Source organism: Mesoplodon mirus (genome assembly GCF_964341445.2).
Source record: "Mesoplodon mirus genome assembly, chromosome: 13".
NCBI lineage: Eukaryota > Metazoa > Chordata > Mammalia > Artiodactyla > Ziphiidae > Mesoplodon > Mesoplodon mirus.
In genome coordinates, this window is record NC_138989.1 from 5,656,926 (window position 1) to 5,671,945 (window position 15,020).

Below are 15,020 nucleotides of genomic sequence, written 5' to 3' on the forward strand. Positions count from 1 at the left end.
AAGCAAACATGCCTTGAACAGGACTTCGTCTATTTGTTTTTGAGCCGTATTTGCCTTTGCTTGTTAGTTGTGTAATTTAAGTATAAGTGACTGTGGTGATACACCCCATTCTGGAGGTGTGTAGGTAGGTGTCTTGCATCAGCCCAATTCACTGAAATGAATTTTAATCTTTTTTTGGGGCAGCGTTGCACAGCTTGTGGGATCTCAGTTCCCTGACCAGGGACTGAACCCGGGCCACGGCATTGAAAGCCCGGAATCCTAGGCCACCAGCGAACTCCCAGAATGAGTTTATCTTATGTACAAACAGGGTAGAACAGCTCATACTTTGGGGTTTATAAATGGTAAGGGCTAAGTTACTAGTTTCTAGAGTCAGACAGAGCAGGGTATTGAATCACAGATCTGCTGTTTACTAGCTGTGTGATCTTGGGCAAGTCACTTAACCTCTCTGAGCTTCAATATCCTCATCTATAAAAATGAGGATAATAAAAATACCAATGTGGTAGCCATTGGTAGTCTGTACACCAAATCTTTTTACTTTCACCTTCTGGGCACCTGGGAGGAAGGTACTTCCTGGCCCCTGCATGGTTGGGTAGGATCATGTGATTCATTCTGGCCAATGAGATGAGAGTGGAGTATCACTTCTTGGGCTGCAGCATTTAACTGTGGGGTTGAGAACCTTCAGAACTCCTTTTCTCTCTGCCCTTGTGACAGGCAATGTCTGAGATTTTGGGTGCCCCACTAGCCCAGGTCCTGGAATGAGGACTCCACAAAGTATGGCCCTATGTTGACTTCTCTAATGTGAGCAAGATATAAACCTTTGTTATTTTAAACTACTGAGATATGGGGGATTGTTTGTTACTGCACCATAACCTAGACCATCCTGACTGATACAACCCACCTCCCGGCACATTTTCAACATTTTTATTTTATTTTATTTTATTTTTTTTCTTTTTGCGGTATGCGGGCCTCTCACTGTTGTGGCCTCTCCCGTTGCGGAGCACAGGCCCTGGATGCGCAGGCCCAGCGGCCACGGCTCACGGGCCCAGCCGCTCCGCGGCATATGGGATCCTCCCAGACCGGGGCACGAACCCGTATCCCCTGCATCGGCAGGCGGACTCTCAACCACTGCGCCACCAGGGAGGCCCTTTCAACATTTTTAAAGGTACACAGTTGACACCATTATTGCTAAGACTTCAGTGAAATTATGTTAAAGTGTGAAAGTGAGTGTTACATCTGTAGTTCAAGGATTCAATGAAACAGGCCCTGGGGGATAGAGTAGTGAGCAAAAGAGACCAAAATCTCTGACCCACTGAGTCTCCTTTCCAGCCACCCGGTGGCTGTCTCCTCCAGGTGGATTGAAGGAAAGTCCACAGATACAGGGAAGCAGGTATTGGGGAGCCCCTCCCCTTGGAGGAGGAAGCAGGCAGGTTGTGGTCAGGTTACCCCAGGCTGCCCACCGTGACGTCAGTAACAACCAGGCCTTGGGCAGAGGCCAGTATTGACACTGCCTGGGGAGCAGGAGACACAGAGCTGGTACAACACACATCTGCGCGAACTTGGGGAGGAAGGCACCGCACATCTCAGAAAATCTAAAGGTGTAAAGCTTTTAGTTCAAGCTCTTCGATACCTAAACCAGGAAGCGGGTAAAAGAGGATGTGGGGAATTTCTGAGAGGACGCTAACATTCCAAGTGCCTTTTCATGTGCTTAGTGCTTACTTAATCTTATGCCTTTCAGTCCCTACAAATTCCTCCTACAAGGAGAAATTCATCCCAGATTACAGGTGAGGAAACCAAGGCTCAGAGAGGTTGAGTGAGCTGGCAAAAGCTGCACAGCAGGGTTGTAGGGCAGCTGGGATTCAAACCCAGGTCTTCTACCCTCAGGTCCTATGCTAACCTCTCATGATATTCTTGGGAACAAGAGGAAAACACAGACAAGACAGTCTTGGGGCCCCTTCTCTTCTCCCAGAGGATCCAGCCAAGGCCATTTTTTATTGTTCCTTTTGGTTTCGATGATTTTTGCCCTGGTGACTGAGAACTGCTGTGTGCCGGGCCCTGCTGGACACCCTCATTCCATGATCACAGTGCCTCACAGAGGCCCGTTATACAGATGAGGGCACCGAGGCTCAGGGAGGTGACCTGACTTAGCCAGGTGGCCAGCTGGCTTGGGGCGTCTTTGTGGAGATGATTTGGCTCAGAGCTCTGGGGACAGGTAAAGGGTCAGCGAGCTTCAGGTGCATGTTCACTGGCGCCCATTGGCAGGGAGCCACCATGGCTGTGTCTCTGGCCGTGACCCGGGGCAGGTGAGTTCTAGGGTAACTCCAGGCCAGTGTGGGGTCATCTCCCAAGGGAGAGGAGTGGCCGTGGACCAGACCAGAGGGTGCAAACCCGTGGCCTATAGGCTTGTTGTCTTTGGCTTACGCAGTGTTTAAGGGGGGTGGGACCTGAATTAGTGGTCAATACTTAAAAAGCAAGGGACTTCATGGAAAAATCTGCATTTCAGCTACTTTTGCAAAATCTAGTAAGGATCTGGCCACACTGGGCCCTCATGCCTCCCTGGCAGCTGTCCCCGTCCCCCTCCCCTGGGGTCGTGGCTGAGAGTGACATTCTCCGTGTCACTGCCCAGGCCAGCTGCGCTCGATAAATGCTGACGTGCCCTGGTGGCATCTGAGCCCGCAACCTTGCACTGAACCTGAACTCTTGGAACAGACTTTTAGAAGCTGGCAGGGGGCTGTCCAGGCTGCGGGGACGCGTTCTGAGGAGCAGGGCAGCGCCTCATTGCCATCCTGCTGCCACATTGAAAACGATCCCTCGATGCTCCAGGTTTTCTCTTGAGAAGCAGCATTGAACTGTGGGGAGCAAACCAGATTGGGGGGCGTGGGACCGAGCCAACGGTGACGATGATGACTGTGTGTCCCCTCCCTCACAACGTCCACGTCCTGATTCCCAGAACCTGGCTTGGTCGCTCCCCCGCCTCCATGCATGATATTCCTTCCCCAGCCCCTTCCCCTGTTCCCCTGGCAACAGCTCCCCACTGGTGCCGGCCCCTGGCTGCCTCACCACCCCTGCCCAGCATTGCCCACGTCTCTGTCCATGGTTCCTTTGATTAAAATCTCTTAAACCACTGGAGCTGGCTTCTCGTTCCTGCTTGATGTATAAGGGCCATCTCAACTCATTCCTGGGGCAACCTCGTGGGGCAGGTTTATGAGCCCATTTTACAGATGAGGAAACAAAGGCCCTGAGAAGTCAAGTTGCTCACCCAGTGTGACCAGCTGGCAAGTGACCAGGATCTGAGCCCAGGCCACCCTCTTCCCGTGACCCCTGTGTCTTCCTGACTGCTGTTGTGACTGGGCATGCCCACCTGGGGAACCTCCGTTTCCTGGTCTGTAAAATAAAGAGAAAACATAATAACAGTCTCAAAGGGCAGATGAGAAAACTTAACTGAGACAGGGTTGGTTTTTGTATTTATACTCCAGGATAGGCTGCTTTCTTTTTTTCTTATTTTGGCCGTACCACGCAGGATCTTAGTTCCCCAACCAGGGATCCAACCCGTGCTCCCTGCAGTAGAAACGCAGAGTCTAAACGACCGGACTGCCAGGGAAGTCCCAGGATGGGCTTTCATAGGCTCCCCTTTCCCCGCCATCTACAAACTATAGGTTGTATTCCATCCCTTTAGAGGCTCCCCCTGGATGTTTAAGCCACGTATTTGTACATTCTCTTCACAAAGTGGGCAGCTCTTTCTAGATTCTTCTCAACCACCATCGAGGCTCTTTGTCTCCAACAAACTCACCAACGCCTCCCCTCTCATAACCATCACTGTTGACCTTTGGACTGGACAGTTCTTTGTGGTGGGGCCATCCTGGGCATCAGCATCCCTGGTCTCTACCCACTAGATGCAGCCTTCAGCAGCATCCCTGGTCTCTACCCATTAGATGCCAGTAGTGCCCAAGCCTTGGTTGTAACAACCAAGGCTGTTTCCAGATGGTGCCAAATGCCCTCCTGCGGGGGGAGGGCAAAACCACCCCTGGTTGAGAACCGCTGGTTGAGAGTTTGAGTTTTCACTGGTTTGTGTTTGGAGCACTGAGACTTCCAAAGCGTGAATTCACTTGACTCTTTTTGCTTCCAAAGTGTCAGGTTCCCATAATGTTAGCCTTATGAGTCTGACTTCTGGTTGACCCCTTTCCGCTGTCCACCAGTTCCACAGGGGTGTCCAGGTTTCTTTCCTGCGTTGTTCCAAAGCCTCTGCCTTCCCTGTCCCCAAGCACCCCCTCCCGGAGCCCTGTTCCCTCTGAACTTTGGCAGATGTTTCTTCGGCTCTTGAGGACCCAGAGGAGTTGCAAAATGGGATTTCCTCCAGACGTTCTTCCCTCGACCTCTTTGCCCCTGAACGGAATTAATTTCCTGGGGAAAAAAAAAAAAAAAAAAGCACTACCTTTCTCCTCTATGCTCATAGCAAACCGCTTTGCAGGACTGGAGTTGAAGCCTTATTAATTGTGATCAGGGTGAAGTGCGCTCCGATTTGGGGATGGGGATGGATGGGACGGGGTTGGGGTGCAAGCCCAGCTGATGCCCTGACATCATCACTTCCCTGCCACGTCCCGCCACCCTGCCAGCCTTGTCATTGAAGAGGCATGACACACACGGAGCCCCCAGAGATTCATTTGTCTCCCCTCATTTGCAAGCGCTGAATGAAATCGTTCAGCATTTCCTCGACAGGACAGAATGCAGCAACTCCAAACGAGCTATTTATGGGCCATTTTTTTCAGCATTACTTGCATATTATAATTAAGAGATAATGTCAGTGGAATAGAACATTGTCACCGGGTAATGGTTTCCCGCTGCTTCCGAAATGTCAAGGCAAAGTCACAGCATTTATCAAAAATAAATGTTGGCGGGAAGACGCGACGTTTGTTTTCACAGCAGGGACATTAATCCTGGGACAACGCTACGGCAACGTCTTTATTTCTTTTCTCTGGAGTGATGGATGCCAGCGGATGGTCGTGTTTGACGGGGTCTTGCGGATACAGAGGGAGGCCAGCTGGGGCAGGGGCGCCGGGGGCAGGGCCAGGTGGCCACGTTTGGATGGGGTTGGCAGGAGGGTTCTGGCCCTGTCACTGCCCAGAATCAGCAAATTCACTCTCCACCCACGCGCTGGAGGTGGCCCGTGGGGAGTGTCCTGGGTCCCGATTGGGCAGGGCGACTTCTGCAGCTGGTGGTGGCCTGCTGATTGGGTGGCGAGAGGGCGGACATGTGGCTGAAGGCCTCCTCTCTGCCGCCTCATTGGTGCCTGGGGACAACCTCAGTTTCTGCATCGCTACCCCAGAGGGAGCCAGCCCGGGAAAGGGCAGCCGAGACAACGGGGACACTGGCGACTCCTGGTGAGCCAGGCACTGTCCGCACTGCACTCTGGATCAGGGACCTCTGACTCTCCAGGCAGCTTTCACAGCTGGGCTTAAGTGCATGCTGGGCTAACACCCCTTCCTCACCGCTGCCCGAGTGATCTTTCTCAAGTGCACATCTGATCATGCAGCATTCGGTTGAAATCCACCCGCCCCCGGGCCCTCAGGATAAAGTCCGAGCTCAGAAATGGCTCCAGCACAACTTTCTCAACGACCTTGCCATTCTTCCAAGCAGCCAGGCTCTGTCCCCGCAACCGGCCAAGGCCTTTACCCCTGTTCTTCTGCCTGGGACACCCTTCCCTGATTCTACCTACACACAAACGTCACCTGGCCGTCTCCCACTTCTTCAGGCCTTCATTTCAACAACTGCTCTTCCAGGAAGCCTCCCCTGACCTCCCAAGCCTGAGATATGTGCCCTTCCCATGTGCTTCTCCCACAGCCCCTATACTTAAGACCTTCACTTAATCACATCATCATAAGTACTTGGATCTTGGTCTGTCTCCCCCCTTTCGACAGTGGGCTCCAGGAGGGCCTTGCCAGCTGTTCTGTCCTGGATACAGAATAGGTGCTTCAAACGTAGGTGTTGGTGCAGCTGAATAAATGATTGAAGGGCTGGAGGCCTTTTATGTGAGTTTGTATCAGTCATCTATTGGCAGAATTATGCTGTGTAACAAATCGCCCCAAATATTGATGACCTCAAACACTAAGCATTTATTTGGCTCATGAGTCTGCAGGTCAACAGTTGGGGCTAGACTTGGCTGGGGCTTCTTCTGTCTCAGCTGGGCTCATGCACGTGTCTGGGGGTGGCTGGCTGTTGGCTGATCTCGGGTGGCCTCTGCGTGGATTGCTGGGAGGGCTCTGCTCTGTTCCGTGTGTCTCTACCAGCAGGCTAGCCTGGATGTGATCCACGGTGATGGCGGAGGTGCAGGAGGGCAAGCAGGAAGTTGTGCATCTTGCAAAACTGGAACTCTGTCCCCATGAAACACTAACTCCCCATCCCCTTCCCTCAGGCCCTGGCAGGCACTCTTCTACCTTCTGTCTCTATGAATTGGACTCCTCCAGGGACCTCATGTGAGTGGAATCATGCAGAATTTGTCTTTTGGGGACTGGCTTATTTCACTTAGGATAATGCCCTCAAGGTTTACCTATGTTGTAGTGTGGCAGGATTTCCTTCCCTTTTTCAAGGTTCAATAATATTCCATTGTATGGATAGACCGCATTTTGCTTATCCATTCGTCCACTGATGGAAATCTGGGTTGCTTCCACCTTTTGGCTGTTGTGAATAAAGCTGCTATGAACACGGGTGTGCAAGTATACCTTCGAGACTCTGCTTTCAATCCTTTTGTGTATAGAGTTGATCCTTGAACAATGTGGAGGTTAGGGGTGTGGACCCCCCCAGTTGGAAATCTGAGTATAACTTTGTAGTCAGCTGTCTGTATCCAAGGTTCTGCGTCCATGGGTTCAACCAGCCTTGGACCGTGCAACCCCGTAGTGTACATGGTACATTTATTTTTTAAAAAAATCTGCATAGGGCTTCCCTGGTGGCGCAGTAGTTGAGAGTCCGCCTGCCGATGCAGGGGCCACGGGTTCGTGCCCCGGTCCGGGAGGATCCCACATGCCACGGAGCGACTGGGCCCGTGAGCCATGGCCGCTGAGCCTGCGCGTCCGGAGCCTGTGCTCCGCAACGGGAGAGGCCACAACAGTGAGAGGCCCGCATACTGCAAAAAAAAAAAAAAAAAAAAAAAATCTGCATAAAAGTGGACCCATGCAGTTCAAACCTGTGTTGTTCAGGGGTCAACTGTATACCCAGAAGTAGTTTTGCCGGCTCACAAGTGGTGTGGCTTTTAGCCTAGCAGGGAAACCCTTTGGGACATAAAAACGGATCCACACATTTGACAGAGCAGCAGTTAATTGGACAAGCTCTGTCCTGGGGCCTGTCTGGTTTGGATCCCAGCTCTGCTGCTTCCTAATTGTGTTTTCTCAGCTGCGTCACCCACTCTGAGCCTCAGTTTCCTCCTCTGTGAAAGGGGGATAATATGGGCATCTATTCAGAGAGTCTGAAGATTAAATAAGAAGGTGTTTAGAGCCAAGCCTGGCACAGAGTAAATGACACCCATGTGTTGTTTTATGCAAAGTTCTTGCCTTGGCTCCTGCCTTTGACCCCACCCCTGATGTATTGCTAAGAGTGATGCTTTTCTTCTCTTTCTGAACATAGCCAGGGGTTATCTGTCCTGGGCAAACCCCAAGGACAGCTGGGTTAGTTCTTGGTGACAGGCACTGACACACTGCCCCTCTGCTGATGTGTCCGGCTGGGTCCTGGGGAGGGGAGGGGGCTGGGGACAGTGCAGCCTTGGTTGGGGGGGAGGGTTTCCTGCCACAGCTGTTCGGCTCCCCGATTCAGGCCTCCGTCGCCTTCTCTTCCCCTGGTGCAGATTGCAATTTGGGCCCGCCAGGAAGAGAGAAATGAGCTTGCATAATAGAGGAACATTTGGTTCTTTCGGGCTGGGCCTGGAGAAGGTTTTTGTGCTGAAGTGTGCAGTGCGGGGGCAGAATGGAGATGTTTCCTGTGTGGAGGGCTGGTGGGAGCCCAGTCCACCTGGAGGGGCGGAGACACTGAGGGCCAGATGGACGTGAGGGGTGGGCAGCTCCCCCAGGAAGGGCAAACAGGGAGGGGCGCAGAGGGTCCGTGACTTGGCTGTTTCCAGCAGACGGGAGGGCGGGCTCGAGGGAGACCACACAAGGCGGCACTGTGGCCTCAGGGGCTCTGGGCCAAGCGAGCGGCCACAGAGGGCTGTCTCTCCTGGGGCCTTTCGGGGCACTTCCTTCTTACCCCAGAGAGATCTGTGTCCTCGGCGTGCAGTGGAACCTGAACTTCCCAATCCAAGGGAATGGGTCTGAGCTGCACCGTGGGGCCTCTCCAGGACCACCGGGCCAGGCTGAGAGACACAGACTGACCAAGATGTGGATGTGACGCCGCCACCCACAACTGGACCCCTGGCTCTGGACCCCGTCCCGGAGATGGGACGGTCACCCCTGTCCCCTGCAGAGATTTAAGGTGGAGGTGGGGTCAGAATCGTGACTCTGGGAGGGCTTCTGTAACTCCCAGAGTGTTGCTTGCGTGCCTGACCTGGTTTAGTCTTCATGACAGTGTAGGGAGGTTGGGGACAGCTTCTCGTCTTTTGACAAGTGTTTACTGAACACCACTGCTGTCCCAGGCCCTGTTCTAGGGGCTGGAGATACCACCACCGCCAGGAGCGGAGCAGGTAAGGAGCCACACACAGGAGGAGGTTACACTCCGGTGGAGAAGCAGACACTGAGCAAAGAAACAGATAAACAAAGACGGTCACATCTGCGTGGAGGAATGCCCGCTTGGGCTCTGTTTTTCAGCCCTCCCTGCATCTATGCTCTTTGCTGTGTGACTTGACACTTCTGCTCACCAAAGGGATAGAGCGCACTTCTCTACCCTTTGACTTTGGGTGTGGCCATGTGACTTGCTTTGGCCAAAAAAAGAAGTGGAAGTGATTCTGGGCTAGCTCTGTCCCTTAAGGGGCTTTGTACTTTTCTGCACCTTTGCCATGATATGTGACAAATACACCCTGGATTAGCCAGCTGATCCAAGAGGGTGAGACACAGGTGGAGCAAAGCTGACCAGCCAAGCCCCAGCCTGGATCAGGTGACCCCTCAAATGCAACTGACAGATGTGTGAATGATAATGCACCATTGTTGTTTTAAGCCACTGAGTTTAGGGGTTATTTGTTACACAGCGTATTGGTGGCAATAGCTCACCGATATAACCAGCTATTGGTAAATGCTATTATTAACTCCATTTCCATAGGCAAGGAAACTGAGATGAGGAGAGATTCTTGATGTTACAGAGTCGATTTAGCCGAGTCCAAACAAGAACCCAGCTGTCTTGACTCCACCTTGCTAACTCATTCATTCAGCCCATTTTTACTGAGCACCTACTACATGCATGTAATTGTGCCAGCAGCTAGAGACAGCACAATGAAAAAGACATTCCTTCTGCAAGCAACCTCTGTTAAAAGGGAACTTCTCATACACTACCAAATGTAAAATAGATAGCTAGTGGGAAGCAGCTGCATCACGCAGGGAGATCAGCTCAGTGCTTTGTGACCACCTAGAGCGGTGGGATAAGGAGGATGGGAGGGAGGGAGATGCAAGAGGGAGGGGATATGGAGATATATGTATACATATGGCTGATTCACTTTGTTATACAGCAACAATTAACACAACGTTGTAAAGCAATTATACTCCAATAAAGATGCGAAAAAAAATTTTTTTAATAAATAAAATATTAGATCTATAGTCAAGAAAATAAATAAATAAATAAATATACTCCTCTTATTTAAAAAAAAAAAAGACAACTCTTTTCTTAGAGTTTCAACAGAAATCTGAGAATCGAGTCCCATCATCCCAGGGTATATCCCCACCCTGAACCAATCATGGCGGTGACAGGACGTGGGGCTGCGAGTGGCTGGACTAGATCATGTGTCCACTCTCTGTAGCTGGGTGGAAGCCATGACCCCACCTGACCCATACTGACTGAGAGTGAGGAGAGATGATTTTCCCCAAAGAAAAAGTGTTGCTGTTAAACCTTAAGAAGGGGAAATAGATGCTGAGAAGATTAAAAACCAATGACGCTCACCCCAGACCTCTGGGGTCCTGAGGAAGACCTCCCAGCAGCTCTGTGGTCCTTAGTGAAGGCCCCCAGTGTCTGTGGCTGCTCCAGGCCACCCCCCTGCCTCTGACGTCCCTCAAGGGAGCTCGACCTGACTCTCGGAAGATCAGATGTGATTTATTCCTGGCATCTGTGCTGCCACTGGCTGCGAGGTGCTTTGCAGCAGAACAATAAGTTACAGGGCCATTTATCTTGTTGGCGGCTTCTGATAAAATGAGCAGCCTGAGCAGACAGGGCCTCCAATGAACATGATCGGGGCTGTTCATTTAGAAACCAGAAGACCCTGAAATTGGCTTTAATTGAAGGGGTTAGCAACAAGGGGCTTGGCTGGATGTGTTGAGAGTGGAGACACCCCACCTCCGGAAAGGTTGCAGAGACGGGCAGGCCTGGCTTTGAGTCTTGGCTGTGCTTCCATGTTTGACTTTGGGTAAGCTATGCGACCTCTTCCAGACTTTGTTTCTGCATCTGTGAAATGGAGGTGTACGACTTTGTTTCTTCATCTGTGAAATGGAGGTGTACAGGTCAGCGTCAGCTCAGTTATGTTGCAGTAACAAACAACCCCTGGAATCCTGTGGCTTAAAACAACCAAAGTTTGTGTCTCATCTATGCTCCATGGCCTCCTCATTCTGGGACACAGACTGATGGAACATGCCCTGTGCAACATGGACCATCACTGGGCATGGGGGAAATTGTTCACTGGTTCTTAAAGCTTCTTCTCAGGAGCAACTTACATCACTTCCACTCACATCGCGTTGGTCCAGGCAAGTCACATGGCCATGCCTGACTTTTGGAGCAGTGGTGAGAGGAGAGAAGAAAAATCCTACCATGTGACCATTAGCAGGAAAGCCAGAAGGGTTAGTATTTATTAGAGATAGCTGTTCTGCTGAGCCATCATAGAAGTCAGGGTTTTTCTTCTCCCTTCTGGAGATGCTAATTATCTGAGTCTAATCCATTATGCATTTCCTGGCCAGCTTCGTCACCCTCCCCCCACCTCTGCCACGTCACTCCATCTGCTGTGCACGTCCATGTCTGTTGCTGAGCCTTAAAGCTGGTCAGCCTGGCATTTAAGAACCCCTGGGCTGGCACCTCTCAAGGCCCCCAAATCCAGCTCACAGAGGACTGTGACTAGGTATTTCTTACCCCCCACTGTATCCGCAGAATCTAGAACAGTGCCTGGCACACAGCAAGTGTTCAGTAATTACTTGTTGCCATTGTGAAATGATGTACCCAACATCACATGTCCTGGAAAGCATCAAAGGCAGGATCCTACGTGCTCGGTGCCCCTGCCCCCAGGTTCATTGCCACTTACAGGGCACTCAGTGCGGGCCAGGCCTCATGAGCCAACTACCCTGTGTGCACGCATTCCCCGCTTCATCCTTCAAACAACCCTCCACAGTAGGCATGGCTGTAGCAGGATTCTTTTGTTTTTCAAGTTTAATTCCCCTCCCGCAGTTTCATTGAGATATAATAGACATAAAATATAGTATTCCCCTTTTAGGAGTTCCACATGATGATTTGACATATTTATACATTGTGAAATGTTCACCACAATAAATTTAGTTAACATCCACCCCCTCACATAGTGACAACTTTTTCTTTCTTGTGATGAGAACTTTTAAGGTCTACTCTCTTAGCAAGTTTCAAATATATGATACGGTTTTGTGGACTATTGGCAGGGCTCTTCATGGAGCTGCTCACTCATGTTTATTCACCCTGTAATTTTCTTTCCTGGATTCCAAGGCAGACTTCAGCCCTTTGTATTTTCTTGATTTCTGTTTTTTTCCAAGTAGAGGGTAGAAGTTTCTGGAAGCTAGTCTATTTGCCTTGTATTAATCTGGGCTCTTTAGAGACACAGACTCATAGGATACTGTATACCTCTATCCCTAGCATCTCTACCCATCTATTTATAAGGAGATTTTTTTTTTTTTTTCTGGTTGCACTGTGTGGCATTCGAGATCTTAGTTCCCTGACCGGGGATCAAACCCATGCCCTCTGCATTGGGAGCATGGAGTCTTAACCACTAGACTGCCAGGGAAGTCCAAAGAGATTTATTATAAGGAATTAATAAATAAGGAATTGGCACACATGGTGTTGGAGGCTGAGAAGTCCCACAATCTGCCATCTGCAAGCTGGAAACCCAGGAGAGCTGATGGTGGGAGCTCCAGTTTGAGCCTGAGTCCCAAGGCAGGAGAAGATCAATGTCCCAGCTTGAAGACAGTCAGGCAGAGAGAGTCAATTCTCCCTTCCTCACCTTCTTCTTCTACTCAAGCCTTCACATGGTTGAATGAGACCCACCCACATTGAGGAGGGCAATCTGCTCTACTTGGTCTACTGATTCAAATGTCAGTCTCCTCCAGAAGCATCCGCATGAACATACCCAGAATAATGTTTAACCAAATATCTGAGCAGCCCAGGGTCCAGTCAGGTTGACACATAAAATTAACCATCACAAGCCTTTTGTGAAAACCCCACGTATTAGTCAGGGTATAAGCTCAGCTGCTGTAACAAAGACCCACCCCCCCACCAAAAAAGCCAAAAAAAGAGAAAAACCACATAGATTAAAACAAGAGAGAAGTTTGTATCTCTCTGAAGAGGTCTGAGGGAGGGGAGTATGCCCAGGAGGGCCAGAAGTTCAGCTCTGCAGCCATTTGGGGACCCAGATCCTTCTGTCTTATTCCAGCACCTCTAGGATATGGTCTTTCACGGCATGGTTGAAGCAGAGTCAAAACCAGATCCACGTGCTCTCAGAAATGGGGAGAGGGTTTCCCTGGTGGCGCAGTGGTTGAGAGTCCGCCTGCCGATGCAGGGGACACGGGTTCGTGCCCCGGTCTGGGAAGATCCTACATGCTGCGAAGTGGCTGGGCCCATGAGCCATGGCCGCTGAGCTTGCGCGTCCGGAGCCTGTGCTCTGCAACAGGAGAGGCCACAACAGTGAGAGGCCCGCGTACCGCAAAAAAAAAAAAAAAAAGAAATGGGGAGAAAGAGAAAAAGTGGAGGCAGGCAACTTCCTGTTAGGCAAGTGGTGTGCAAGCTGCACAAACCATTCCCGATCGCACCCCAGGGGAGCAAGAGCTGCTGGGTGAGGGCGTCTCTGGCTCAGCAGCCAGGTCCCAGCGGAAGTTCTCTTCCTGTAGGACAGGAGGCATCCCGGAACTGGCTGTGAAGTTGCTTTTGGTTCTGGAGGGAGAGAGAGAGAGGGAGGGAGATTCGCACACGCTGGAGTTGGCAGGAGGGAAGCAGGCCTGATGACCTCATTTGGTAGCAGTGCTCCTGGGAGGTGACAGGATCTAGAAGTTACATTGTGCACCAGGAAGAGGGTGCCCTGACCGAAGAGGTCCCAGGGCAGGCAAGCTCCCTCCCCCCGGCCCCACCACACAGATGCTGAAGAATTTCCCACCAGAAGGGGCCACATGGTCCTGGATCCCAAACATCTCCCGGGTCCTCAGTGGGAACCAGTGGCCAGAGGGACCTCTCAGATTTGGTCTCTGACCGGAGCCAGCATGGAGGACCCACAATCCTGAGACTGAGACTAAATTTTCTATCATATTGGGAGGATGAGGGCTTGGAATTGACTCTGCGTCGATTGGAAAGAAATCAAAATTGGTTCTATCCTGTAGACCTGGATTTGGGGCCTGGGATGTATAGCTGCTGTATCGATGTCCCCATTTTAAGTGAGAAGATAGGCTCAGAGATGTCAAGTCACCGTCCCCCGGTCACACAGCGAGTCCGTAGTAAAAGTGGGATTTGGGGGCTTCCCTGGTGGCACAGTGGTTGAGAGTCTGCCTGCCGATGCAGGGGACACGGGTTCGTGCCCCGGTCCGGGAAGATCCCACATGCCGCAGAGCAGCTGGGCCCGTGAGCCATGGCCGCTGAGCCTGTGCGTCCGGAGCCTGTGCTCCGCAAGGGGAGAGGCCACAGCAGTGAGAGGCCCGCGTACCGCAAAAAAAAAAAAAAAAAAAAAAGTGGGATTTGGAGCAAGGCCTGTGGTTAGTAGACCCCGCGGGCATCACTGCTGCACCCTCCTGCCCCTGCTTGGTGGGCAAGTGTCGTTCGGAGTTCAGACACAAGGCAGGAAGGAGGCGTTGGGGTGGTGGAGGATTCTCGTTGCCTGAGGAGAGGGCTGTGATGTGTGATGTGGGTTTTGGCTTAACGTTCTAGAAAGTTCATCAGGCCCCAGGTTGGGAAGACTCTTGGAGGCGCTTCCATATGTATGTCTCAGAAACAATGGGCTGTTTTCTAAACAAGCTGTCACCTGCTGTCAGCTCCGCACCCAGGCTGGGCTGGAAGCGGCTTCTGTGCAAGCCCCCCTCCCCACGCCCTTGCTGCTTGCAGTGCGTCTGCCTGGGGAAGCCTGTCACTCACGCTTGCAGGGGAGTTTGCTGTAGGATGTGTGGCTGAGAGCTTATGTCTGGTCTGCCCCTCCTGGGCCAGGCCAGTTCATTCACTTCTCTGAGCCTCAGCATCCTCATCTCTTAAAATGGGTGAGAATACAGGTAGATATTTAGCCCAGTGCCTGGCGTGAGTAGAAAGTCCTTAATACAACGGCTGGCATTTTCTAGTAAACTTTCCTGCTCCTTGTGACTCAGTCATTTTTCTCTTAGGTACGTGCCAAAGTGAAACTCTTGCATGTGGGCCCTGAGTGATGGGTACAAGAATGTGCACGGCAGCTCTGTTCACTGTGGCAAAATCTGGGACCAAACCAAATACTCACTGGCAGGAAGATGGATAACTACCTCGTGGTATGTTCACACCATGGAGTATTACACAGCAGTGAAAATGAAAAGGCAGCAGCTCCAGGCCCACACAGGGTGAATCTTAGTAAGAGAGTGTATTGCAGAATTTCTCAACTTTGACGCTATTGACATTTTTCTCATTATTATTATTATCTTCTTTTTGGCCGTGTGGCATGTGGGATCTTAGTTCCC